This window comes from Epinephelus lanceolatus, chromosome 16, assembly GCF_041903045.1.
Source record: "Epinephelus lanceolatus isolate andai-2023 chromosome 16, ASM4190304v1, whole genome shotgun sequence".
NCBI classification, from domain to species: Eukaryota; Metazoa; Chordata; class Actinopteri; order Perciformes; family Serranidae; genus Epinephelus; species Epinephelus lanceolatus.
Window position 1 is genome coordinate 36,080,153 of NC_135749.1, and position 15,975 is coordinate 36,096,127.

A 15,975-nucleotide genomic window follows, 5' to 3' on the forward strand; every position below is an offset into this window, starting at 1 on the left:
ACCGGCCTGTTTTTAGTTTAACACAGCTTTAAAACTATACATGAGTAGGTTAGAAAACAAGAAATGAATCACTAAAGCTAAAATTTTATAAATGTAGGAGTTTATGTCCAACTCCTACTGTAAGAGTAAATCATCTGCAATGTAAACGCCCTGTACGTGTAAAATAGAAAGTAAAAATGCTCATCCACGCCTGTGGACCACCAACCCAATAGCCAGAAAAAAATGTTGGTATTGTACCTATCTGCCATCTACAAAAACATTACATTTGGGCTGTATTTTTAGCCTTTATTTGATACGACAGTGATAGAGACAAAGGGGGTGACATGCAGCAAAGGGCCACAGGTTGGAATCGAACCTTTGATTGCTGCAGTAAGGACATAGCCTTTGTACCTGGGGAGCCTGCTCTCCAAGGTGAGCTACCTGGCACCATGAGTATCTCACATTTACACATTATTATGTAGCAGCTACGCTGAAACTTTACGTTTCAGCAATGCTGTGGTGAATGCATGGTTAGGTGTGGGCACACGGGGTGTAAATCACTAGCTTCATCAGGATACAATAATATATCGATTCTTAGGACAAAGATAATGATATATGCCTATATCACAAAGTCTGCCATGATACGATTTTGATTCCGTTCAATTCCGGGGCCTGCAATCGATATGAGATGACATCAGTAAATATCCTCATTGTCTTTTTCTTGGCTGCGTGACATTATCTGTCTGGCATAAAGCCACTAGCACTGATTGAATGTTTAGGAAGGAAGTGTGCTTAGATAGAAATGGGGCGATAGACACATTATGGGAATTTAAAAATTAGGGACTATCCTCAAGAGGACAATATGTATCAATGTTTTCTCGTTGCATTGATGATATTGGATTGCTGGTCACTGAATCGATACATCAATCCAGATAAATGTATCTTTACACCCCTATTGGTTATGGTTTGGAAAACTTGACTTGCTCAACCTAATGGTGTAGCCTCATGATCTAATCGTTATCAGCTGTGTGACAAAGGTGTGGCCTTTATAACAGATCAGTGTACCTGTGTCTTAGTATAATTGTTGTTGATCTTGAGGAAGGTCCAAAGCGTGAAACGTCATCATCAAAATTAAAGAAATGCATATGGAGCCAGAGTGTGCTACACTTGTTTTCTATAATTACGACAGGGAAAAGATCATGTTTGGGCTCAGAAAATAGATTTGGTGGCATTATCCCAGCAGGAAACTCAGTACTATCTCAGTAAAAAAACAACCATTTTTCATGGCACTATCCCCGGTGGATATACAGCAAAGGGTCACTTAAAAACACCCACTTCTGGTGGCTAAAACGCTACCACGAACGCCTCAATACCTTGCTCAAAAACAGATTGTTTTGTTGTTTGTTGGTCTTGAACAGTGGTCAGCAGTGGTCTGCAGTTTGGCAGGCAGCTGCCAAAATAGCACCATCCACCATATCAATGAAAAAGTCAGCTCACATACTACGTCTTTTTAGAAATGTGATACAATACATACAAAATGTTGAATATGCCCACCCTGTGCAGCTGGAGAATCTGGTCAGAAATGAGCTCATCTTTTACAGTGTACGCCTGGCTTTAGTGATGCAGAATTGTGTTGGGTAGAGAGAAGGAGAAAATAAGAACACTTTGTACTAAAGCCTTCCAATGCAAACTAAAGAAATAAGAGCAAACACCGACTGGATGCATGGCGAGTAAATACCTCTAAATGCCTCACATTGTCCAACTTTATTGTGGGACTGAAGGACACTGAAGGGACAAAAGAGCCCAAGATGTGAGGCTGGGTTTGTTTTTACTTTAATGTTTCATCTTCCTGGTGGACGAGAAGCGACTGTACCTGACACCAGTGTGTAATTTCGGTTAAAAAAATGAGACCAGTTTGTCTCAGCCAGTGGAGATGAGATGATCCTCTCCCCTTCCCCACTGAAACTTTTAGTTCTTTTGCTTTGTTTCAATCGTGTATATCAAAAGGTGAGACTTTAAGTAAATTTGAGTTGACATGAATATTTCCCTTTGTTTCTCCCCACTCTTCTTCTTCCTCTACCAGACCATCCACTAGTAATCTGGTCCTCTGTTTCTCCTCCTGGATTTTCTCCTCCGAGGCTCCTGATCAGAAACCTCCTCTGACTGACTCATCGCTGCCGACCGAGGCTCTGAACAAATCTCTGAGATTTGTGGCTTCACTCTTTACTACAAAATGTGTAGACTTTCTGACAGTTTCTCCCACACTCTTATACAGCTGCTTGTCCTGGGTGACACATACAAAGGAGATAAAATGACTATTTTTTTTTAAGTTACAGTGTGTTTTTTTTGTTCTGTATGTAAAGTTGTGTTGTCCTTGTGTCATGTTTTATAATCGAACACAGTTTAGGGATTAAAACTTTCACGCTGAGCTGTTAGATGTTCTCCTGGTTACATTTAGACATGTGACTTCAGTCTCACCTCATCTCCCTCTGTTTATACAGGCAGTTTAGGTGAGTAACAATTCAGGTCTACAAACTGTTTGTTTTACAAGTGTCTCTCTGACTAGCTGGATAACTAGTGCAAGCACAGGACTCATGGGTAATTTTTGATGTTTGTGGCTGCAAATATGTTAGATTTGTAACCATCTGCACTGCAGTTAGGGATTATTTAGAATAACTGTGACAAAGCTATGGAAGCCTATGGAAGATAAAAAATAAATAAATAAATAAAAAGGCAGACTCTACCCCCTTTTCCACCAAACACTTTAAGTATAGTACCTCTGGAACCAAAAGTAACCCTTCAGACATGGTACCTAGACCCTTCGTCCATTAAGCGTTTCCACCACAAACAGTACCCTTAAATGTGGGTTGTTGTCACTCACTGCTCCATCTGGCACTCACTGTATTTACTCATTATCGGTGACACAGATGGAAGTCTGCACCTCATTTATCATCCACACAACAGAGTTACACGCAACATTTTCAGAACAAAATAGAACAGGCTGCAGTGAGAGTCTCTCTCCATGGGATATTTAAAAATAGCACATTTGTGCATTTAGTCCTTCTCAGGCAAGCTCAGGGGTTTAGTGTTACTGTAGCCCACAGGAACAACGACATGAGTTTCAAAACCAGCCACAACTCAGCCCTGAGCAGAGTGAATGTCCGCTACTGACCATTGAACGGACTGCAATGTTCACAGCTCCACCTTTTAGTACCAGATCTATGTGCTAGGTACCATCCACATCTTTTCACAGTGGAAACGGAAAAAAAGCTTACCGAACCAAACTGAACTGTACCATACTGCTCGGTGGAAACTGGGCTTGAGTGGGCCAAAGCTTCAGTTTATCCCCTATGTATGCGATGTCATCTCCTCCGTAGAAGATATTATCTTTTACGTAGGTTCTAATAACTCCTGTGTAAGAGATAAACTTTAGGCTTAATTAAGCTGTTTTGAGTAAGAAAGCTGCGCACAATTAAGCACTTAGCGCAAGATCCAAAGGGCGTTAAAAGATCAGCCAAATGCAGCATAAAATAAAGGTTTATCTCCTACACAGGAGATAACATCCCATACCTAGGAGAAAATAACTCCTACATAGCAGATTTTTTTTGCCTCCAAGGAATTCCATACAAAGCTGATGAAGCAGCACTTAATACTGACTCACTGGGCTTCATGCAAGAAGCGCTATACGAACAAATATTCCTTCAGTTTTGTTTGTATCCACAGTTTGTTCTTATTTTCTTAATACCCCCTGATCTCTGGGACTCACTGGTGTTTTTTTGTTTTTTTGCTCTTCTCTTAGGTACAAGAAAACTCTGCAAGTGGCCTAGAGCATTCTTTAGATAAGACAACAACATCTCATTTTCACAGTCCATAAATTGTTGTCCAATGCAAGTAAACACAAGTTTTAATTTGAGGAACATAAAAAAATATCATGATCAAATTTAGATTGTGTTTGTTAGATTAATTGTAATGATTGGGTAATTACATTTCTGAGCTAAAGAAATACTGTTGGTCCACTGATCCCAATTAAGGATTTAAAGACCCTTGGATGATATGGCCTGCGTTCAGCTTCTTAATGGCTTACATGCTGCTCTTGAATGCTCTGGCCATCCAGGTCTTACACAGAGAACATGTTTTTAGAGATCACACAGATCTATTTTATGAGACAGATGAATGACGACCACTAGTGCGCACATGCATTTACAGCATCACAAATGTTTTGCATTGCTGGGTTTTGGATTTTCTTGTAACACCAGCAATGACACTCTGGAAAATCTCACTCTTACTTTGTTTAAGTTTCTTGAACAACTTCTTTTTTTTTCTGGGTGCATCTCTCGCATTCTTAGGCATGTCCTTATAAGGACAGGACACCTGTCCATAGTGTTTAAGGGACATTACCAATGCTAATAGGTTACTTATGATCAAGGTCTGAAATTAACACCCAACCACCAAGCGCCAAATGCGGGTGGACTCTCCGTTTAGCAAGAAAATCTCAGAGGGCCGTGTGCCACCCATGACGGGTAAATGTCTGTACCAAAATAGTCATGTAATACATTGAATCTCTACAGTGTTTTGGTGGTATTTACAGGCGCTCTGCTCTGCTGCTCCTCTGCTGTCCGAGTTTGACACACAAACAAAGACACATATACACACTACAGATGTGTTTTACACACATCTAAGCAGCACCACAACACTGACTGTCTCAGGTACTCTGAGTTTTGTGGCACTGTTTACTGTACGGGACATCAGCTGATCCGTTAAATTATCACTTGCTGTTGGTGCTGCTAGCTTCCATTTGGCTAATTCATAGCTGAGGGTTATGAGTTTCACCCATATTTAAGAAGGAAATAAATAATAACGCAGAGGCTCTGTAGTCTGAATAGTCTGAACCAAATTTGACATGAAAAAGCAATTTATTATTCTGGCTGGAAAAAAAAGTCTGGCTTTGAGTCAAAAAGTTTCATTTAGTATGCCTGGTTAAGAGCAGATTGGGATGGTTAAGAATGTATTGTGCATCTGGAGGTGACTTCTCTTTTTTTCTACTAAACAAAAAAAAGAGAATGTTGCTGCATGATACCCATTATTATGTTCATCTCTTAGCTAACTAAAAGGACTAAAACTAACAAATCTTCTAATTATTGCTTTTTCTATTTCTTTTCTTCTATTAATCATCCCAAGGAGATGTCTACAAGTAATCCAGCTGACACTGATATAAAACTAAGAAGAGCAACAGATGCTCACATCTAATTATTTGGAACATTTTTACTTGATAAATGAGTCTGCGGGTGATTTGTATTACCTAAATTCCTGTGGAGCATCACATATGGAACAGGTTTCCAAATTAACAACTGCTTTCTTAATTTAAGAAACTTTAAAAACAGTTTCCCATGTTCCTAAAACATTTAAATGCTTTTAGACCTAAAGTCACCACAGAAAGCTTCTCAGAAGTTAAGCTACAGATTTACAAAACCTCCAGATGGATATTTAATTTAATATCTGAGCTCTCTCATTCTCACTTAAGTTAAAGCAGCTATTGACACCACTGTGGCTCCGTTTGCGAATGCTCTCGAGGAACTGAGAGCCTATTTGGGATCCCTTGCATGGCATAATTTATTAGTTGGAAAATGCACTTTGACACTGCAGTGATAGAATCATCTCACTAGAAAAAGCAGCTGCAAATCTGATACTGCTATTACACTGCAGGTGAAAACTAAATCACACAGACAAAATGGCAGGTTTGCAACAAAAAAAGAAAAGCGAGACGAGCCTCCACTGCTGCAAAAACACACCCTCACCTGCAACAGGTCAGAAATGTCAGTTACTTGTTTACTTTTTGCATTGAGGAACAGAGGAGTCACATCTCCTCCAGCTCTCACCACAAAGCCCGAGCTCTGCTATCCTGCAGGGCTGCCATTAAACCAACAATACACAAGACCTGGTCACAAATGCTGCATGTTGAAAAACATCATCATGTAGAAGCTTTTGCACAATTCTTCCTGTTGGTTGAGGTGGGGTGATTCATGACTGTACTGTCCAGACTAAGAGTGTTTTTTTTCCTTCTACAGACAGTTTGAACATCACTACAAAGCCAAAACTTGGCAACATGTTATGTCATTATCCTGTGAAACCAAGCAGCAATCTCCAGGAGAGAAATTAAGCCAACTTAGAAGTGCCAAAAACGGCAGTTCCTCTAATGGCCACTTGAGGCTGGCTCCAAGAGTGAGTCCCCATAGACTCCCATGTTAAAATGCCCAACTTTACAGTACGTTTACAGCCTGGTGCAAAAACAGTTTTGGTTTCTATAGACAGATTTCATAAAGATTTCATACTTTTATTTCAGTTCTTGAAAGTTAATTGTATTGTTTTAGTCGCCTGAAAAAGTCTTGTTCAATTAACCAAACTAGCAGCTAGCGTTAGGGTTATCTCCACCCTCTCATCCAAATATGGTCACTTCTGGCTAACTATCGGTTAACATAGAGCCTTCATTTTGAGATTTGACTACACCAGCTAGGAAAAAAGCCTTGACTAACTAAACTGTAAGCTCTAAATACAGTTTTTTCAGCAGTCAAACTGGATGTGCTGATACACATATTTCAAAAAAAAAAGAGATCACCCCAGATACAGACAAAGTCCGGTTCCCTCCAAAAAAAGAAAAAAAAAAGAAAGAAAAAAAAGCTGCTACTCACTGCACTTCCTCAGAGGGGAGGGGCTTCACTGGACGCAGAGGGGGTCTTTCTGAGGCTCCACCTCCTCCTGCAATCACTGTGCGTCCTCCACGTCCAATCTGTCGTTCTCCGTCTCTTCTTGATGATCCTCAGGCGAGCAGCACTCTGGGTAATCTCCTGTGGAATCTGAAAGCAGAGAGGGATGTCAATGAAGGAGTGAGTGTGTGTGAAAGTGTGTGTGTGTGTGTGTGTGTGTGTGTGAGACAAATCAGATTCACTGTGCGTAGGTGTGGCAGTGTGTGTGTGTGTGTGTGTGTGTTAGCAGTATGTAGAGGTGTTGATGATGTGTATGTGAACAGGGGGTGTTTGTGGGTGTGTATGATTGTGTGATAGCATGTGTGCGTAAATGAAGGAGCCCAATATGGGCCTTTAAAAACTGCACCACTACAACTTGGCCAAAAAAAAAAAGAGGCTGTGGTTACCGTGGCAACATGTGCCAAAACGGAGAGAAGGGAGGAAGTGACAAAGAGAGAGAGAGAGACAGAAAAACAAAGAGTGAGACAGGCGGTAAAAGCGTAAGACAATGAAGAAAGACAGCGGTGCAACATGGGAGAGTCAAGAAAGTTTCAACTTAAGGAAAATGTCCATTTTTTAACACCTGTTTACCAGAACAACACCAGGATCAGTGCAGCTTTACGAGCAGATACGAAACCAGAAAGACCACGCTGATGGTTTGTGTTGTTGTTCTGTTACAGTTTCAGCAGCACATTCTGCAAAGTTAATATACTACAAAGGTAGCAACAGTACACCACTTTTAAATTCACATGTACAAACAAAGAGAAAAAGACAAGACAAGGGCAAATTCAGGGAGGTATTGAAACACCTGGAAAATTAGTGTGTGTGCATGTGTGTGTGTGTGTGTGTGTGTGTGTGTGTGTGTGTAATTGCACGCAGCTGACTCCTGTGCAGTCACTGGCTGTGTGAGTGTGTGTTTGCGCTTGTGACACATTTGTATACACATGCTTTGCATTATTTTAGTTTCCATTGACTCCAATTAATTCTCAGCTTTAACCTTTAAACATTAACCCTTTCTACACGGAGATGGCGCTATAGGGCCATTACAAAGTCCCCTCACACCACCTTTGCATTTTTTACTCAGAGCCAAATAACTGCAGCATCATTCCGCCCCTGTGTGTGATTTTTACACAGCATGCCGGCATCACAGAGGCAAAAAAGTTGTGGCGGGCTGACGTGTAAAACAGTGCTGGCCTTTAGTTTGACATATAACATGCGTCGCCAGCGTTTTATAAGCAATAACACGGCAATAACAATCATTTACTGTCCCAGTTATATGACGACTGATCTCGTCCTCTGCTTGGAGGGTAAGGAGCTCCCAGACATCATTGTCTTCCCAAGTTGTGGACATTTTCGGCTGCTGTACTTTTTAAATTTCCCGCGGTGGGTCGCACGCATAACAAGTTGTCAAAACGTCGTACCCATCAGCCCATAGTCTCATCCTGCCGGCTGTCCCTTTCACACAGACACAGTTTCAGCGCTGATACTTCCTCCACTGCCGACTTAAGGGTGAGACAACTCTGTTCCCCCATTCTGTCATCGCACCTTTTATACAGAACAGCAAGGCGGAGAAACAGCACAGTATTCCAGCCTTGAACAGGCAGTGTAAAATAAGCTAGTGTCCCACTTTACACACACACACACACACAAAGACAATCAACCTTCACTATGAGCAGCATTCAGCAGTTTTGTACTGTGTGGATCAGTGCTCTAACAAACTTTTACCCGTTGAATAAAAAAACAACATAAAAAATGAAAGAAAATGACTTTTCAACAAACTTTTACCCGTTGAATAAAAAAACAACATAAAAAATGAAAGAAAATGACTTTTTCAACAGCAGACGTTGGACATGTGTAATTCTTAACAATAATGAATACTGTGCACTATTTAGGGTTAGGTTAGGTTTAACCAGTGATAGAAAGTAACCAAGTATATTTACTCAAGTACTGTACATGAGGGGTGGGCAATATGGCCCTAAAATAATATCACGGTATTTTAGGGGATTTTTTGTGATCATGATATTCTTGACAATATGAAAAATTAGGAAAAGAAATGAACAAATAATTTAAGGATGCCCAGGCACCACAGCACCACAGTTTATTCCACATTTCTGAAGCTGCTCCTCTTTTTGGAACCACCGCGGGGTCCGTAATAATTTCGCTTCCAGCACTAGTATAATGATGTGAATTTTTCATATCATGTTAAAAATTATACCAGTATTATTGTAAATGATATGATATGGCACACACCTACTGTACATAAGTACAACCTTAAAGGGCCAGTGTGTAATATTTGGCATGGTTTATTGTCAATCTGAATCTGAATCTGAATATTCTACCCATTAATATGTTTATACTAGTGTATGATCGCTATAAAATAAAATTTGTTTGGTTTTCGTAGCCTTATAATTATGCTTTTATATATATATATATATATAGCAAGGGCCTTGCTTTAGAGAGGTCGCCATCTTGCGCCGCCATGTATGTACGGCAGACCAAGTGGACAATCCAGCCAGCCAGAGAACGTGTTTCGCGTGTATAAATGAACCAACGAAGACAGCGGAAGGAAGGAAGAAGGAGGAGGAAACAGCAGAGTGTTAGTAGTTCGTCGATAGAGAGTAGTGAAAAGTTTTTTAGTTATAAAGTTTGCGAATGGACCACACTTACCACGCAACAGGAGAGAATGAACCCGAACCGTCATGTGCGAGGAAAAGAAGACGCAACTTCACTCCTTGTGATGCACTCTCTGCGGCGCTTTTCCTCCTGATGATATATCTCCCCAACAATGGTAGCAGTAGCACCGAATCCCATTCTGTGCATTCAGCCTCTATTCTTGCCTGCTCAGCATCAAACACATGGAGTTCCTCATCTGTATGCTCCGGCTCAAACAGATATGGCTCTGGGTCTGTGTCCGCTACAAGAAACTCTTCAAAATCGTGTTCAAAGTCGTCCATTGCAGCTACTATAGTCCGGAGATATTGCTAGACTAAATAAACAGCTGAGCTCTGTTTACCGGCTACGCTGTCAGTCAGTGTGCGGGCTGGAGATTGGTGGAGCAGAGAGAGGAGGGGGGTCCCCACTCAGAATGGTAAACGAGTATGTGTGTAAAGTTATGAAGTGCGTCTGTTACGCTAGAAGAGTCAGAGTTTGGGACGGAGTGGAGTGTTACCGGAGTTTCTGGAGTGCTCAAATAAATGGGCCTTTTTCCCGAACGCTCCTCTGGTCTCCTGCTCGTGAGGGATTCATTACAATATCATAACATGGCTTAGATTTCTAAATAAACATTCACCTCGTCGCTAGATAGATCTACTCCTGAAAAACTCGTGCGCAAGGCTTTTTGTCCCTACGAGGCCACCGTCATTTACCCGACGGGAGAGGTGAGCGAGTGAGCCCTGCAATCTAGAATTTGACCACTGATGTCACTGTTTCCAACGGTTTTCAACCCATTTTACACACTGGGCCTTTAAGGTACTTGTACTTTAATAGAGTACAGTTTACGCTCCATCATCCGGGCCAAATATTGGACTTTTTACTCACTACATTTATTTGACACACAAAGGTATTGGTTACTTTTTACATATAAAACCATGCTTTAATGATATGACACAATACTATACTACCACACCTTCTACTACTACTATGTACCATACAATGTTTCTAAAATTGCCTTCACATTGAGGAACTTCAACATTAAAATGCTCTTACATGTATTCTTACACAATAATGTAATATAATCTATACTGTGAAAGGAGCCGTTCTGCATAACATGCACTTTTATTTTTGATAGTTAAAGTACATTTTGATAATAATACTAATGAACTTTTTCATAAGTAACCTTTCGAATTCAGGACTTTTACCTGTAATGGAGTATTTTTTGGACAATGGTATGTCTACATTTACTTTTGTAAAAGGATCTGAGTACTTCTTAAACCACCGGTTTAAACTGGAGAGGCGTCAGGGGGCACTAAAAGGAACACAGCCCTCTTTAATGCAGTTTGTTTGCTGCTATAATAAACAAAGATGTCTATGAAAGAAAGGTCTGTCCTCATCAGTCAATATATATTTAACCATTAATGTACAGTAAGGAACAAGCAACCCGCATTAATGTCCCCAAGGGGCAATTTAGTGTACAGACAATCAATACAACAATCAATCAAAAATATTGCACATAATTAAGTTAAAAAGTTAAAGTCCCACTGATTGTTACACAACTGAGTGTGTGAAATTTGTTCTCCGCATTTGACCCATCCCCTGAGGGAGCAGCAGCAGCAGCGGTGCCGCGCTCAGGAATCATGTGGTGATGTAACCCCCCAATTCCAACCCCTGATGCTGAGTGCCAAGCAGGGAGGCAATGGGTCCCATTTTTCGAACCCATGACCTCCCAGTCTCAGGGCGGACACTCTACCGCTAGGCCACATCACCATTGATCACTAAAACATCCAAACAGGAAGCAATGACACAAAGTAAAACCAGTGGGAAATCCCCGTCACTGTCACGACAGCATTCAACAGGCTGAATATATACTGTTAGTGCTGCATGCAGGGAGATAAGATCTGCTCTGATGAATAACATTTACTTTCAGGTTATCAAGAATGAAATGGCAGCATTTAAATGTGTCTGTATGATATTTTAAACACATTACTGATTTCCCTGCTGCACTTTGATTTCCTTTTATTGCATTTGAGGCAACTTACAACTTATTACTGCATTCTAACTGCATTTCTGATCTATTATGTTTGGCTTTTATATCATTTTATGTATTTTATTTCACTTTTTTCTGGCTTTTATTGCTCATTGGGATTCTAATGCTTTTCTTTGCCAATGTAAAGCACTTTGAACTGTCTCTGTACAAATAACCTCTTCTAGGATTCAGTCCTTCCTCCTGTTTCAGTCTGCACAGCTCACAATGTTTTGTTGTAAATCTAACCAATTAAAAGCAGATTTTAAAGACTTGACACGTAAACAAACACAAGTTTATTTAAAGACACACCTTTGATTCCAAAATGATACGGTCGGATTTTAAAGTTTATTTGAAGCCAAACACATTCCTGTTCCGAGATCAACATCAATCATCAAATGGAGCTCCTTTAAAAAGGGAATCACCGGCAGTGTTTTCCCCAGGATGTGATGAGTGCATGTGGTGTGTGTGTGTGTGTGTGTGTGTGTGTGTGTGTGTGTGTGTTACTGAGTGGATGAGATCATCAGAGGACTGCAGCACAGCAGGGAGAGATGCACAGAGTGAACAACAGGTCTTTTCCAGAGAGTCTGGATCCCCCTCAGGACTGACCTCATCCTCCATCCATCACCAACCTGATACGAACCAGCTCTGCTCTGGGACTGTGCATGTTTGTGTGTGTGTGTGTGTGTGTGTGTGTATGTGTATGTGTGTGTGTGTGTGTGTACATATATATATATATATATATATACACACACATACACACTACTCACAATGCTCCAAAGGCCCAGAGGTGATCATCACTACACTAAACTACAGATAGAAGCCAAGCAGTATTTGTATTTTACTGTACATTATTCTACTGAGAGACTGCATTCACAAATACAACATACACAAAAACATACACACATACACATAAAAAGCAGCAAATCTGTAGCTCTATCTAATTTACTTTATCTACTTGTATTGAGAAATTGATATTCAACCTTTTTTCTCCATTGATGTTAAATATAATAAAGCGTATGTGTTAGGGTATGATCAAGTCAATAGGAGGAATAAATGGCATTGTACATTTCTGCAAGCTGCAGTTATGTTATTTTTGTACATTATTATGCTGTCGATAGATTGAAACTTTAAGTTTCAAGCACGCTGTATTTAACATGTGGTTAGGTTTAGGCACAAAAACCACTTGGTTATGGTTAGGAAAAGATCATGTTTTGGCATAAAATACCTGGTTTTAGTGGCACAATTCCGGCAGGAAAAACAGCAATGTCTCTTTAAAAAGACAAACAACCACTATTTGTGGCATTATCCCTGCTGTACACACAGTGACGAGTCATTAAAAGGTACCCATTTTCTGTGCCTAAAAAGCTGCTGGAAACGCAGTGATGACTAAAAAACAACCACCAAAACAGCCACAAGGAGCCACTGGGCAGTAGCTGAAGAGGTGCATGTTGCCTACCAGTGGTCTAGAATGAGCTGTTTATATCTACATATGGAGTGGGTCCTCTCCCACAGAGTCGGCTATGTTGTGTCTACAGTAGCCTGGAATGGACAAACCAAATCCTGGCTCTAGGTAAGGTCATTTGCATTTTCATGATTTCGCTTCAGTCATATGAGCTCTTCTACACCCTTGGCACACAGGAGAAGTTTCAGTTCTGCAACCTTAATACTGGATGACACTAAATCCTATACACTGGACCTTTAACAAAAGCAGCCACAGTTTTCAAATGATAAATGTCTAGACACAAGCAGCTCTACAACAACTTTATCTGAGCAAAATAGTCTAAAAATAACAAAGTTCTGATTTAAATTAGAAACCCCATTATCATAAAATAAGTAAACAAGATAACAAACTTCACCAGACATTCAATGCAACTTTGGTTTTTACCCCCCCCCCAAAAAGAAAAACTACTGAGTTTCAGCACCCAGGCCTGCTTACATCACATCATGTTGATATTATGGTTACTGATTGATAGCACCAGTTGTTTTTGTTTTTATTTGATGTACATGAACGTGGAAAGATTGATTGATTGTCAGAACATCTGAAGCACATATAGGCTGAGCTTTTTTGTTTACTCAAAACTCTCAGACTGTCACGAATCAAGGAATGTTATTTTGGAATCTATATATCTATAGTTTGCTTTTTATTATTCTGATGCAACATTTGTCGTTGCTATCCAGCACTTTAGGTTCAGATCCATTTGGCTGACCATTGCTGTCAACAAGAGTCCCTTCTTTAACTAATCTGATTGATTAAACAAAGATTAACAGAAATAAATAAATCTACAGTCAGTTATTTTGGCGTCTGAGTTGTATCTGAGTTGGTTTTTATTTCTTGAGATGTGATGGATACAAATTCTGAATAAAATCAGACTATTATTTAAAAAGAAATCGATCTCATCACACCTGATTCATTGCAGGTAGATGGAATTTAATTTGTCCTGCAAACGTACTGAAAAATTACTGAAAAGCAGTGTGTGGTTCTATAAACAGTGAGTATAATCCTCAGACCTCAGCATGAACCCTTTTCTTTGGAACTTCTTTTTTGTCATTAGGGTGAACTGAACCTTTCGTTCTATCGCCAGGAGCACGTTCACACTATATCTGCTTTATCCATGCTGCTTTTAAACTGAAATACACACAAAAATCTTTCATTCTTTGAGTGTTTTGTCCCAAAGAGCAGAGATATACAGTAAGTGAGTCTGCACAGCGTGTCCTCTCCTGTCTATACGTGCTGCACTGTGTGCTCCAGGTCTTGCAGTCCTTTTGCATCATACGTGAGGTCCAGCTGCTCTCTGTCACTACATGCTGTATTAAAACTGAAGTGCCAAAGTCACCCAGACGAATCCCTGCACGTCCTGCACTTCCTGACTCTGACGCAGGGAAGCCGCAGATTAATGCGACGGTGGCCGAGGACGTGTCCTCAATCCATTTTCCTGTCCATACCTCCGCGCTGACGACTCGCTTAAAATATATTTAGGCTGCGGCGCTCATCTGAATATTTTGCATATCTTAATTAATGCTTACAAAGCATACAAATGAGCTGGTCGGCCCTAATTAATTAGCTTTGTGGGTTTTCTTCTTTAGTGGAAATAGTGAGTGGGTGTCTGTCTGTCTGTCTATCTTTCTGTCTGTCTGCGTTTTTGTCCCAATCTGAATTTAATCAATCAGGTCATTACAGAGGGGACTGTTGTTTGCAGTGAGAGTCAGCAGACATGAAGCTGCAGGGCTGGATGATGCAGACAAAAAGTGGATGATGCCAACAATGAAGATTTTAAAACAATATGCTCTGATTTGTTTTAGTCTTTTTGTGACAGTTTTGAATCTGGATTTTCATTTTATTACAACTCCACTTTATATTAACAATAAATCAAATGACTGTGTGTAATGGGGGAAAAGGGGTCATTTATTGTCATAAAATCAGATAATTTATGGCAGTACTGCAGCTCTGTCCCATGTTTTAACCTCTTTAAGCTCTTCTGATAAACCCACTCCACACAACCTGCTAAGCAGCAGGCAGACACACTTAGAGACGAGTCAAGGCATTAAAGTTTACAAAATATCAACTTAAATAAACACATATAATAAATCATACAATGACAAATTTTAAGACATAAACCTACATATGTGTTTGATTACATAAATAACTGGAATTACCCCCCCCCCCAAATATGACCAAATATTCCTCCTTCTGTTCCTGAGATATGATGTTCAGTAATGGCCAGATTTGTTTTATGCAGAACATTATCATGTCACAGTGAAGCTTACCTTTGACCTTCCGGATATAAAATGTTATCACTTCATTATTTTGTCATAATTAACATATGAATTCTTGAGTTTTGGCCAAAAACATATTTTGTGAGGTCGCACTGACATTTGACCTTCAATCACAAAATACTTAACAGTTTATTTTTCAGTCCAAGTGGACGTTTGTGTCAGATTTAAAGAAATTCTCCCAAGCTGTTCTTGAGTTATTGTGTTTACAAGAATGAGATGGATGCATGGTCAAGGCAACCTTGACCTTTGACCACCAAAAACTAATCAGATCACTGTTGAGTCCAAGTGAATGTTTGTATGGCCGGACGGACGGACGGACGGACAACCTGAAAACATTGCCTCTGACCATGGCTGAGGCATAAAAATGAGTAAAACAGAGGAGCTGAGTCAATTAATAAACATCATGAGATTGGACAGTTGTAGCATCACGCTGATTATGCTTAAAGTCCCAGTAAAACTGAAATTAGAGCATCTTTAGCCTCTGTCCTGTGACGTATTTCCCAGTGAAACTGAATATTTGATTAGTGTACAGCTACAAGATAGATTTAAATCAAATCCTTCGCATTTGATTGGACCGCAAAAGAATGGACGGGCTTAAAGTTTAGTGCAATACGGATCTACGGCGGAGTCTGCTGCTGAGCAGACTATTGGCTCCACATACACCTCCCTCACTGTTGGATTAGGAGGAAGAAGAGGGCGGGATGAATGAATTAGACCGCCGCCACATTGTTTTGAAAATGAAAACAAAGGTTTTGCCAACTGGGGGGGATTGCGAGTGCCTCAAAGGCCACGACTGACTGT

General features: G+C 40.2%; 1 protein-coding gene across 1 annotated transcript in view; it reads right to left on the reverse strand.

The window, feature by feature from the left end:
• Window positions 1-15,975, reverse strand: part of LOC117263125 (zinc fingers and homeoboxes protein 2-like) — a 184,978-nt gene that overhangs the window by 120,593 nt on the left and 48,410 nt on the right. The window contains exon 2 of the mRNA XM_078176039.1: window positions 6,666-6,830. The gene's annotated coding sequence lies outside the window, so the exon portion shown is untranslated. The remainder of the gene's footprint in view (window positions 1-6,665; window positions 6,831-15,975) is intronic.